This window comes from Elephas maximus, chromosome 5, assembly GCF_024166365.1.
Source record: "Elephas maximus indicus isolate mEleMax1 chromosome 5, mEleMax1 primary haplotype, whole genome shotgun sequence".
In the NCBI taxonomy this organism is placed as follows: Eukaryota; Metazoa; Chordata; class Mammalia; order Proboscidea; family Elephantidae; genus Elephas; species Elephas maximus.
Genome location: NC_064823.1, coordinates 73,781,062 through 73,794,679, shown reverse-complemented (window position 1 = coordinate 73,794,679; position 13,618 = coordinate 73,781,062). Strand labels below are relative to the sequence as shown.

General features: G+C 42.0%; 1 protein-coding gene across 7 annotated transcripts in view; it reads right to left on the bottom strand.

Moving 5' to 3' along the window:
• The window catches only part of TMEM150C (transmembrane protein 150C), a 108,878-nt gene extending 98,157 nt beyond the window's left edge, over positions 1–10,721 (bottom strand). For 3 of the 7 annotated variants that reach the window (XM_049885892.1, XM_049885888.1, XM_049885894.1), the window contains exon 1: positions 10,454–10,519. The gene's annotated coding sequence lies outside the window, so the exon portion shown is untranslated. The other 4 variants (XM_049885890.1, XM_049885889.1, XM_049885891.1 and 1 more) reach the window with 4 other exon arrangements.
• Positions 10,722–13,618: the final 2,897 nt, after the last annotated feature.

The following is a 13,618-nucleotide window of genomic DNA, read 5'->3' as shown; positions in this document are numbered from 1 at the left end:
AAATAAGTAAACGTGACTTCCAAAGGCTTCATCTAGCTCATAGAAGCTCAGGGGTGGAGTGAGAGGTATCATCCAAGATAATTCTCTTTAATTTCGCATGTGATAAAACCTGTGTTATACCAAAAAAGACCAGACTTACTGGCCGGACAGAGACTGGAGAAACCCCAAGAATACATCCCCCAGACACTCTTTTAGCTCAATAATGAAGTCACTCCTGAGGTTCACCCTTCAGCCAAAGATTAGACAGGCCCATAAAACAAAACAAGACTAAAGGGGCACATCAGCCCAGAGGCAAGGACTAAAAGGCAGGAGAGGATGGGAAAGCTGGTAAAAGGGAACCCAAGGTCAAGAAGAGGAGAAATGACAAGTTGTGGGGTTGGTAACCAATGTCACAAAACAATATGTGTACTAATTGTTAATGAGAAGATGCTTTGTTCTATAAAGATTCATCTAAAGTACAATAAAAATAAAAATATATATACATCATAAAAAATAAAATATAATAAAAGCAAAAAAAAAATCTGTGTTATAAATAAGAAGGAAGTAATAGTGAAAAAAGTTACTCTCAGCCAAGGACCATAACAGGGACTTCACAAACATTTGTCCAACAGCTAATAAAAAACAGCATTTCTGAATTATTATGTTTACATCTCTGCAAGCTGACATTCACGTGGTTCAGTTGCCTGATCTTAAAAAATCATGATGTACCATTATTTGATCATAACAGTGTCCTTTCCCCAAAGGAGTTAATGGGGAAACTTTATCTTTATTTTTTACACATACATACATACAATCAAAATTTTGGTATACAAATGGCAACCCACTTCTTTTCATATAAATATTTTTATGCCACATGTAACCTGAAATTAAAAAAAACACTGATCAAAATGTCAGAAAACAGAAAAGCAGCTTTCTCAAGAATAATTCTAAAAGTTGCTAAACTACAAGGAGATAAATATGGCTCCCGTGAACACTGCGCTGTCACTGGCAAAACTGACAAATTTTCCAAAATGCCATACACTTTTGATGTCTAGGGTAGGTGGGAATATAATACCACAAAGGAGGAAAAACTGTCACCTCAAAGTTAATCCTCCTGCTCTGCAGCATATTTTAGTTATTAGTGTTTCTGGGGAGCACACTTTAAATTTTAGTGAAATGTAAAATTCAGAAATTCCAGGACATATATTTTCATTAGAAACTCCAGGAAAATTACACTGTAGAATTCTTCCAATTATAATTTACAAACACACCAAGTTAGTAAAAATAAATATTTCTATTTGGACTGCTTTACAATGGTATCAAAACTTCTTAACACTTTTTCAATCATGAATCAACAGAATGAAAAATGATTTGAAAGACAGTTTTATTAACTAGCCTGGCTTAAAAGATTATACCCATTTTAGCGATCTACAGTCAGTTTTAATTTGTGCTTCAAGACTTCTCATATTACCACTTAAAATATTTCTTGGGTGGCTAAGCCATCATAAATGTTTAAAACAGGAAGAAATTTATTCCATTAATAAACGAAATGTTTGATAAAGGGCATGGCTATTCTATTTTGGAGACATTTATGTTTACATTCAGTTGAAAACCATTATACTTCATAATAATTGCTTCAGAGTTAAATAACACCATTTAAACTAGAAGCTAATTTCCTCTATTGCCATAAAAAAAATAGTCAGGCACAATTACTTCTCCTTAAGCTTCAACTCCACTTGCCTAGAAGTACTCCACGACTTTCCATGTTTCTTTAAAGATACTTCATCTTGCCCCTTGGTATTCCATAGATCATCTGCATCTCTGTCCTCAGAGATGGACGATTCTGCAGCTTTGAACAAAATCTGAATCTCTTAAGTGATTTTTAGTATGTTAGACATAAACGCTTCACTTTTGTAAAGAAGAAAAGTAACCACGATGACAGGCTGCACGTAGCCTCTTCTACCTGACAAAGTCTATGGACAAGTGATTGCTTATATTTAACTTGACCTTTAAGGAACACTGTAATTTCCTTCCAAACTAAAATTAGTTTTACTTTCTTGATTGCACTGTGAGGGGGTAGTGGGATTTTCAGCCTCAATTTTGAAACATCTCCTTTTAAATAATTCTCAAAAAATTATTTTCCATTTTTTTAATTTAAAATATGCCATGAGGCACGTATGGGGGAAAGTGATTTTGAGAAAGCAAATATTTTGGATGTAGTAGATATTGGGCAATTTATGGGATGGGCATATCTATTTAGGCTGCTACATTTTTTTACCATTTGCTACAAACCAGTTTGCAGAAGTTAGGAAGCCGGTTAGGAGGGAAGGAAGACTGAGCTGTGGAGAAGCAATCTATAGTTAATCTTTAGAGCATTCACGTTTCCTTGAGTTCCAGGTTGCCTTTCCAAGGGCACTGTCATTAAGAGACCACAGGCTGGCAGCAGTGAGGTCTCTTCTAGCCCAAATGAGCAATGACTAACCTCTCACCCATCAGGCTTGTTTTACAAAGAAAATAACTGTTGTCAGATATTTCTGCCCTTGCGTAATGCCGTACAACGTTTGAGTCTTACAAGTCTGTGGATGCCTACCTAAGTATTGCTGTCAGCACTGCATTATGGGAGGTAGTGAGGTGTAGTATGGGAACAGCCTAGGTTCAGATTCTGGCTCCTCTGCTTACTGTGATGTAGGTTCTGTCATTAGCCCACAGTGAGATACAGATAGTACTTACATCAAAGGATTTGTGGGAAACAATGCACGAGAAACAGTCAGCATGGAGCCTGGCTCTTAGCAAGCACTCAATAATGATACTCAATATTAGTTATTACATATATGTTTCTGATCAATGTTTCCCAAAGTGGGTCCCAAGCCTAGTTTGCTAGGCAGTTTTTACATCATGATCTAATATAAACACATACACTTACATAATAATATAAATAATGACCATGCTTACATAGTGCTTACTATGAACCGGGCAAGGGGATTAGTGGTTCAGTGGTCTATGTGGGAGACCTGGGTTCAATTCCCAGCCAAGGACACCTCATGAGTAGACAACACCCATCTGTCAGCAGAGGCTTGAGCGTCGCTATGCTGCTAAACAGGTTTCAACAGAGCTTTCAGACAAAGACAGACTAGGAATAAAGGCCTGAACAATCTACTTCTGATAATCAGCCAATGAAAACCCTATGGATCACAATGGTCCAACCCACAACTAATCAAGGGGATGGTGCAGAACTGGGCAGTTTTTCTTTCTTTTCTGCATGGGATTTCCATGAGTTAGGGGCTGACAAAATAGCAGCTAATAACAACAACATGGACTGTGTGACTGAGAATCAGGATATGAACCAAAAAATCCTGTTTCTGTAGCGATCTTAACCACCACTCTACACTGTCTTATGGCTTTGTATCTATTATGCATGGGGGAATCAAAAGTCTTATCAAACACTACTAACCTTCACTAAGAGGGATACAAAGCGATAATTCCCATTTTAAATACTCTATTTTCTTTAAAAAATGTTGATCTCCAGGTGGACACTTGAGACTATGCTGGCATCTCCTGCCTGGAGGGGAGATGAGAGGGTGGAAGGGGTTCGAAGCTGGTGAAAGGGACATGAAAAGAGAGAGTGGAGGGAGAGAGCGGGCTGTCTCATTAGGGGGAGAGTAATTGGGAGTGTGTAGCAAGGTGTATATGGGTTTTTGTGTGAGAGACTGACTTGATTTGTAAACTTTCACTTAAAGCACAATAAAAAATTATTAAAAAATGTTGATCTCAATCTGCTAAACTGATTTCATAACCTAGGACACCCAGTTTGAAAAAGACTATGTTAAGTGCTGGGTGAAAACAAAAAAATTTTTTTTGGAAAACACTGGTAATTAAAAATTTAAGTTTATCTCAACTTAGAAACTTTGCCATGCTATTGCGCACTGTAAATCTCAAAAAAAAAAAAAAAAAAAAAGTTTATATGGAGCATTTCTCCGAGTATCCTCATTGCCTTGTGGGATGGACACTAACCTGGGAAATGCTGTTCTAGGATGTTAACACCTTAACGGCAGAGATAATTCTGGAGTTAATTTAACCTATACTTTTTTTATGCACAAACACATCCAGTAAATTCCTAAGTAACTGACTGAAGGAGAGTCTCTCCCAGAGGAGGGGAATCCCCAGGACCCTGAACTCCAGCCTGGGAGAGGTATCCTAGGTAGCTAGGCTGGGGGAAAGAGGGACCTTACTGAAGAACTATGAGAGGCAGTGTCTTATGAAACCATCTAATGAAAAAATGTGGCCCTCTCAAAGGTTGAAATAATAACTATAATCAGAGAAAATTAGTTAAAAGATTTAAGCAAGGCAGATGCTAAATCAAATCCCATTTTAACGTTTTTAGTTAAAAAAAAAAAATTTTTTCTAGTTGCTATTGACTCAGTTCCAACTCATCATGACCCCATGTGTGTCAGGGTAGAACTGTGCTCCATAGGGTTTTCAGTGGCTGATTTTTTGGGAAGCAGATCACCAGGTCTTTCTTCCAAGGTGCCTCTGGGTGGATTTGAAGTGGATTTATTAATCCATAAGGCTAAGAGGGAGGACCTGGGTTTGAACCGCAAGGGGAAGAAACCAAGCAAGAAGGGTCTAATGAAGTAGAGGCTTCAGCCATTCTTTAGCCAGGGGACACCCAATTGTTGGACTTTTCACAGGGTCTCTGTGATTGCAGGGGAGGGAGCATCACCACCTCCTTCTTACCTTTCTGACTCTCCTTTCCCTGGAGAAATGCAGAAACCACCTCTAAGAATAAATGATTCTATAATGTGCAAAAGGGCAAACAATGTTCAAGAACACAGACACACGGAGCCAAGCATCTAAACAACTCCTGGGTAATGCTTATTTTTGTGGCCGGCAGACTACAGAAATTAAAAACAAACAAACTTGTTGCCGTCAAGTTGATTATTTTTAGAGTAGAGTTGAACTTCAGCATAAAATACCTTCTTCAGAGTAAATCCAAGTACTCTGCCACAACAACAGGATTACAGGAATCAGATCTTAACTTCTATCAAGGCCAATTCCCACTTTCTTCTAATTACCTTTTTGTAAAAAAATTTTTTGATGGCATGTATTTTCGGTTTTGGAACACATGCTTACTGATTCAGTGTGTTTAAATTTTTGGTTGGTTGTATGGATTTTGAGAAAGATAATTTGGCAATACAATCCACCAATGAGACTAGTCGCACTGTGGCGCCACCAATCTGTGGCATGACATTATGCCTATGGGAACTAGAATTTATTGTGGGCGCCTTTCCAAAACAAACCCATCAGGGCTCTCTAACTATCACACAGGAAAGCCATAACTATGCTTACAAGCCTTATCTCACAGAAATAAAGGAAAAAAAGGCAAAAGTTTACAAAACTAACACATCCTGAAACCATCACCTGAGAGAGTGTTCAACCTACACAACAATGAGGCTCCAACTCTTGTCTGCTGAGCTTCATGCATTTCAAAAGGAACCCAGCTGACACTAAATGCATCGGAACCAGAACGCCGCCTTGCCAATGAGGTCCAGAGGCATAAAAAGTAGTTGGCAAACCACATACACTAATGGTAATGAAATTAATGTTTGGCTGCTAACCTGCTAACCAAAAGGCTGGAGGATGGAGTCTACCCTGAGGTGCCTCGGAAGAAAGGCCTAGTGATCCACTTCCAAAAAAACGTGCCATTGAAAACTCTGCGGAGTACAGTTCTACTCTGACACATATGGGGCCGCCATTAGTATCAACTAAATGGCAGCTGGTATCCAGTGGTAGTCACTAGCTACATGTGGCTATTTCAACTTATATTAGTTGAAATTAAATAAAATTTAAAATTCAGTTCCTCAGTTGCACTAGCCACATTTCAAGGGCTCAGCAGCCACACGTGGCTAGTGCCACCATATTGAACAGCTCAATTATATGGAACATTTCTATCACTGCAGACAGTTCTACTGGGCCATGCTAATCTAGAGAAAGGCCATTTACAGATGCTCAAAAGAAAGTCGTTCATTTCTCACTTGGTAAAAGTGTCCCAAAAGCCCTACTTAGCTGGGCTGGTTTGACTCAGTGCTTTGGGGTTTAATTTGAAGGCTACTGCCAAAGATTCCATTACCATCTCAAAATATTCAAGCTGGCCTGTCTACCATCATCAAAAGTTATCTCTCAAACATGCAAGAAATGAGATCTGGTCATAATGATAACTTGTTATTAGGGCAATTTATGAAAAACATAAATATGCATAGCACCATCAGCTCCAGGAACAAAAGTTTATAAGTTATAATTAAAATAAATAGGGATGCATTTCTGTTGTTACCATCAGGATAAGAAAAATATTTATTATACCACTGGTCCTAGCTTTTACATGAACTTAGACCTGGGTTCAGTTAACACTTTTTGTATCGTGTCTTAGGAACTTCGGCATAGATCTCATTTGAGCCTCACAAGAACCTAATCACCATTGTAGTGCTGATTCTGAGTGTTGTAGATTCTTCTCAGGAAGGGGAAGACTGAGAGAGAATACATTATCTCGTCAGTGTCTGTCTTCCTTAACTGGTTACTGAACAGGCGCCAAGAAGCCAGACTACAGTGAAACCAAACGGCTAAGACTGCAGGGGCCAGCTAGCGTTTCCTCTTTCACAACTCCAGGCTGCCCGGCTAATCCAGCCACAGTATTAAAGAGGTGTGCCAGAGTCACAGTGGAAACAAAGCAGGTGTACGCACAAGAGTATAAATCAATTTTTGTGGCTGAAAAACACAAAGTGCCTTCCCTCTTGACAATCATAAAGCAGGCAGAGTGAGTACTTAAAAAAAAAAAAACTGCCAACAGATGAATGGGTAAATAAAATGTACATACATACAATGGAATACTACTCAGCCAGCAGGAGAAACGAAGTCTTGATTCATGCCACAGTATGTATGGAGCTTGAAGATGTTATACTGAGCAAAATAAGCCAATCACAAAAGGACAAGTATCTTATGACCTCACTTATATAAAAAGACAAAAGGTAAATGTATAGAGACCAAGTTTATTAGTGGTTACCAGTGGCAGGAGGTAAGGGGGGGGAAGGAGGCTTAACGGTGATGAAAAAATCGCATTGATTAAGGGTAGGGTTGCACTGCTGATCACTGTAATTGCTGTCTACAAGTTGTAACCTGTAAATTTGAACAGGCAAAAGTTGTGTGACAGATATATTTACAGCTAAGACCAAAAAAGAAAAAAAAGGGGTAGCTGCTGAAGCTGCTTGAGTACAACCAAATACCTCAGGGACTCGATACTTTGGCTTGGAGGTTTAGGGTCATGCTTTCATGGGACATTCCAGTTACCTGGCTTAATATCATAGTTAGTGCTTCTGTTCTACCTCCTAGTTCCTTGAGTAGTGCCTGAGATCTTAAAAGCTTGCAAACAGCCATCCAAGGTACAACAATTGGCCTCTATTCACCTGGAACAACAGAGGAAGCAGAAAAAGTCAAGAATAGAATCTGTGCCTAACTGCCTCCATGAACAACTGCCTCCTTTGCCATGAAACCCTAAGAACTGGATGGTGCCCGGCTACTATTACTGAACATTTTGATCAAAGATTCCACCTAAGAATCCTGATCAAAATGGGAGAAATGGGGAACAGAATTTCACATTCTCATGAACTCTAGACTTTCTGGAACCATGGAAAATGAAAGAACCCCTGAAACTATTGCCCTGCGATAATCTTTGAACCCTGAACCAAAAATATCCCATGAAGTCTTCTTAAAACTAAGCAATAGTTTCTAACTACTAAAAAAGGTCTGCCTTGAGCATTATGCTTTTTTAAGAACTATCTATATGGGATCAAACTGACAACAACAACTCAAAAGACTGGATGGGAACCTTAGTGGGCAGTGAGTTTATGTTAATGAGGGAGGAACAACTCAGAAAATAAGGAAAAGAATGGTAGCAAAACTTAAAGAATGTAATCAATGTCACAAAATAGTACATGTAGAAATTGCTGAATTGGTGTATGTTATGGATTAAATTGTGTCCCCCAAAAGTGTGTGTCAACTTGGTTAGGCCATGATTCCCAGTATTGTGAAGTTGTCCACCATTTTATGATCTGCCAAGATTATCCTATGTGTTGTAAATCCTAATCTCTATGATGTTGATGAGGCAGGATTAGAGGCAGTTATGTTAATGAAGCAGGACTCAATCTACAGGATTAGGTTATATCTTGAGTTAATCTCTTTTGAGACTTAAAACAGAGAACTGAACACAGAGGAGGGACCTCCTACCACCAAGAAAGAAGAGCAGGAGCAGAGCATATCCTTTGGACCAGGGTCCCTGCCCTGAAAAACTACTAGATCCAGGCAAAGACTGATGACAAAGATCTTCCCCCAGCGCTGACAGACAGACAAAGACTTCCACAGGAGCTGGAGCCCTGAATGCAGACTTCTAGCCTCCTAAACTGTGAGAGAATAAATTTCTGTTTGTTACAGGTATCCACTTGTGGTATTTCTGTTATGGCAGCACTAGATAACTCAGACAGTGTATGTTTTGCTGTGTATATTCTCAACAACGACAACAAAAGAAAGAAAATTTAAAGAAAAAAATACAAGATCTCTGCAAGCATGATTGTGGTAGTTATATAACAAAGTCCAAGTATAATGCATTATTATGTTCATGCAAACTAATTATTCCACAGAGCAAAATATCTCCCCCCAAAAGCAACTTGTGGAAGGCAGTAGATGAGGAAAAAAAAGTGAATTAAGCAATTTCCATAAAGGCCTTTTAACGTGGATTTAAGTAATCCAAACAGATTGTCTTCAGCAAATGGCAGGATTATGATAATAAACATGCATTTTTCAAATACTTTAACATGTTTGCTTAATGTCATAACATCTATCAACTAGTCAGTTTTGTCAGCAAAACTTCTTTACCCTTTTATTTACCTTGTCCAGTTTTTGAGCTCAACTTGGGGAGCGTGTAAAACATTTATTAAATAATTTATAAAGAAAGTACATGCCATTAAAATTCCTGTGAAGACTGAGCTCAAATTCCTAGCTCATTAAGAGATGACAGGTATAGTTTATCTTGGAAACATTATGTCTCTAGGACACATAAAAGAAAAAGTTTAGGATTTAATGCATGAAAACTGAGACTGCATTGTTTTTTGATCTGCAAATATTACATATATGAACCTAATCATTTAACTGCTACATCCATCGAGTATATACATCTGCATTTGCCTATCCTTTTGAAGAACTACAGCCAGAATGGAGATACAGCCCTGCATTATTAAAATCTGCCTTTGATTCAAGCAGAGAAATAAAGAAGCAGAAACTAATATTACCCTTTAGGTTTTGTTATTGTAATGATCTAAAAATTGTTTTTAAAAATATATAAATTATTAGTATACTTGGTTCCCTAATAGACCACGCAGGTAGGACGTCAGAATGGGTCCCCTCAGAGTCTGAGAGGGGCTTCCATTCCAACCGGGCTATGTTCTCACGTTTGTAGTCACAATCCTGGCTCAGCCACACACACACACACACACACACACACACACACACACACACCAGTGAAGTACTGGGATATAATAAAGTACTGTGAGGGTAGCAGGGGTGGAGGAAAAAAAGCGATGAGTAGAGAGAAGGGAAAAATTAATTTAAAATGGGAAAACTCTCTCATTCCCTACTAGATTCGTTTAAGGAGGGGAAAACTACCAAACAAGGGCTCTCTCCATGACCCAAGGCTAATCACTTTTTTATTGCACCAGATGATCAAACAGCCTCCGTCACCCATCCTCCTCCGGCTTCCCGAGGAATCGAAATCACATTTTTTCCCAAGTGTGCACCCAGCAAAGGAAAGCAAGACGGTGCATTTCGAGTGGAGGGTGGTGTACAGGGCAAAGCAAGTTAGTGCCTCCTGCCGGGATCCCTGCCTCCCGAGCCAGCCTGACTTGGCTAACGGTAAAGTGAACGGTGAATGGCAGAGAGGCCGAGGGGCCAAACTTGGGGGTCGCTTCCGACCAGACTTCACCAGATAACAAAAGGCCTGGGTATCCGGACCTGGCGGCGGTGGGAATACCTGTCAAAGGATGTGGCCGCGGCCGTAGCCGGCGGACAGTGCAGAGGCTCGGCGGACGGCACTGCGGCGGCGGCAGGGACCGAGGCGCGGGGAGAGCCGGCACCGCTCCGGGACGCCGCGGGGCACCGCGCCTCGCCCGGGTGTGCGCCCGCGGGGGGCTCGGGCGGGGGGCTCGGGTGGGGCGCCCCGCGCCGGGAGGTTCTGAGGCGGGGGTTGGAGCCACGCGGGGCCCCGTGACCGGGCGGACCCCGCCGCCCGAGCCCCGCTGCAGCGCCCGCCGCCCCTGGTCTCCGCCTCCGGGCTGGGCAAGCGGAGCCGGGGCCGGACGCCCCACTGGCTGCCCCGCGGGCCCGCGGACCGGCCCGGCCCGGTGACAGGAGGGAGCGCCCCTGGCGCCGCGCCTACCTGCTCCGGTGCGGTGGGGCCGTGACCTGAGAAGCAGCGGCGGCGGCGGCTGTCGCGGCGGGGAGGGCGCTTCCTTCAGGAAGGGGTGGGATCTGCCCGCCCGCCCGGGCCCCTCCTGCTGCGCCGCGGCCCGCCCCCGACTTATTCTGGGGGCCCGGTTGCAAGGCCTCCCAGGGGGAGCCCAGCCCCCCGGGTCTCGGGCTTCTATCACTATCCACCCGGGTCCCTAATAATTACCCGGGGCTGAAGTCGGGTGAGGACGGTCGAAGCGCTTGCTTCCAAAGGTTGTGGACGCGTTTGCCTGGCGCTCCTCACCCAACAAAAGGAAGGACATAATATGGGATCCTCCGCCTGGTGGTTATTTATTCCTGACCCGTTGTAACGGTCTGGCTGGCTCCCTTCTGTCCACACCTAAAGTTTTTGCACATAGCAGCTAAAATTCATTTTGCATGCCCACTGGCTGAATGTAGCTCTCTGCCACTCAGCGCTCTCCCGGGGTTTTCTTTCATAGTATTGAACAAACACACAGCCAACTTCTGACCCTGGCGATGAAGAGCAGACTCCAAGGCCGCCCTCCCAGCGCCAGCTTGCTCTCTACCTCCCAGTGTCTCATCTGAGCCAGTTATAAAACTGTATTCATTAACATTTTAATAACTTGCCTCTACCTCAAACCCCAAATTACCGATGGCACCATGTCGACGACCTCTAGCAGCAGCTGTGGATAAATGCCGTTTTTATCACACGCTCATCATTAACTTTTGTTCCAAACATAACCTTACTGGGGTTCCTCAGTGGGTCCTCTTTTACACAACCTGTCTTAATCAGGCTGACCGCCATTCTTTTTTTTTTAGCTTTCATACTACACTTGTCTCCTTCTTTAAACTGTTGCCTCTCAAAGCACAAGTTTCTAACAACCTTCTCCAATTTAATCTACTTAAACTCTCCAACTCAACATTAGCTTCCAGACCCCCCCCCCCACACACAACTCACAACTCCTGTGATTATTGCTTTCACCTATGTACGTGTATATTGATTTCTTGCTCATGTCTTCTCCAGGCTACTAGACTGTATGCTTCTCGAGGCCAGGAATTTGACTCACTCTTGTTTTCGCTATCCTAATGAATAGGACGGTTGTCTATCCAGTTAAAATAGCAGATTCTAGTCTAGAATCTCTTGAAATTATATGCCGAATTTTGTGGAGGTTAGCCTATGTGTATTTTTCTGAAGAGAGTAACTATAGCTTTTATCAGATTCTCAAAGTGGTCTATGACTCCTCTAAAGTTAAGAGTTGCCCATGTATGGACCCCAGCACTGGTGTAACTCTCATTCACTCTCTTCTCTGCTATTCATTGCTGTCTGAGATGACTGAAAAAGACCTCTAGCTATCCTTCCAATCCATTTTTTTCCCCAAATTTCTAGATGCATCTGAAGAATTAATGATCTCTCTCAACCCTGTCTGGACATCATAACCACCAGTGGGAGCTTAAAAAAATAAAATGCCTGATCCCACCTCAGATGCCCTGAATCAGAACTTCTGGTGCAGAAGGCAGGAGGGTGAGAGGAGGAACCAGGACAGGGTATTTTCACAAATGCACGTGATTCTGACATGCCGGTGACTGAGTCACAGCCGTTCTTGGAAATCGGGTGCCCAAAATGTTCTTTAGTAAATGTTTTCTATGGACAGGTTGCACTATGTTTAATTTATTGAAATATTTTCATTTTTACTTACAGCCAGGCCCTTTTTTGCTTAAGGCACCATCTTGAGTTCTGTGAAGGTAGCAGGCTCAGTGCCACTTGTCAGCAGCACTAAATCACTGCCACCTTCATCTCCAAAATGTCCATCCAAATAAGCCTAAAGGGTGAAATAAATTACATTCCTGACAGTGATATTGACAGCTGAAATGTTACATTAAAATGCTGGCCACGAAGGAGAGTTGGTTGCTATAAACAGATTCCCTTAATGCCATGAGTGTTCTAGTGAAACTGTAAGATAAGCGAACACAAACAAAACATAAGCTTACCTGTGCTTTTTATCTTTCTCCTATTCCTTGGTATCGCATCCATTAAACTTTGTTCACCATGTGCTCAATATGACCTTGTTGTTGTTAAACCAGAAAACCAAACCTGTTGCCATCAAGTCGATTCTGACTCATAGCAACCCTATAAGACAGAGCAGAACTGCCCCACAGAGTTTCCAAGGAGCACCTAGTAGATTCAAACTGCTGACCTTTTGGTTAGCAGCTGTAGCTCTTAACCACTACACCACCAGAGTTTCCTTGTTGTTGTTAGGTGCTGTCAAATTGGCTCTGACTCATAGTGACCCTATGTTCAACAGAAGAAAACACTGCCTGGCCCTGCACCATCCTCACAGTTGTTGCTATGTTTGAACCCATTGTTGCAGCCATTATGTCAGTCTATCTCCTTGAGGGTCTTCCCTTCTTTCCGCTTACCCTCTACCAGTATGACTATCTTAGTTATCTAGTGCTGCTATAACAGAAATATCACAAGTGGATGGCTTTAACAAACAGCAGTTTATTTTGGGAATCATGGCCTAGCCAAGCTGACGCACATTTTGGGGGGATATAATTCAATCCATAACAATGACCTTAGATATTTTAAATCATATGTGAGCATAAGATCAAAATACGATCCCAGAGCTGGTTGTTTTTTTAAAAAACATTTGAAGATTCATCCTGTATCCATAAATGATCTGTTGACAGTGTTCCACACTGCTTCAGACTATGAGGAAAGGGCCAAGCACAGTGTTAAGAGACTCTGGGCACCATTACCAACCCCCAACTAGTAAGTAGAGTAGCATGAGCCACCTCCCCTTTCAGCTGGTTTTTCCAGATTTTTTTTAGGTAATTGGCCAACTTCCTGCCCAAGGTAAGAAAAATGAGGCTGGGGTAGCTGACCACGGAACCAGTTAAGACCAAATCTGGCCCACCTGACAGGCACAGAACCATCAACCCCATCCTCTGGGTGACCTCAAAATTTTTCTCCTGCTGGATGGAACCAAAGTTTAGCTGCCCAAGATTGGGAAGACTTTCAGAAGTGAAGGGTCCAAGCCTAAGATCCAGTTTGAGAGAACCCCCTTTTGGACCGAGCAAGCACAAATGATGGAATTGCCCTGGAAACGTCTTTTTGGGCCAGACTGATCAATGC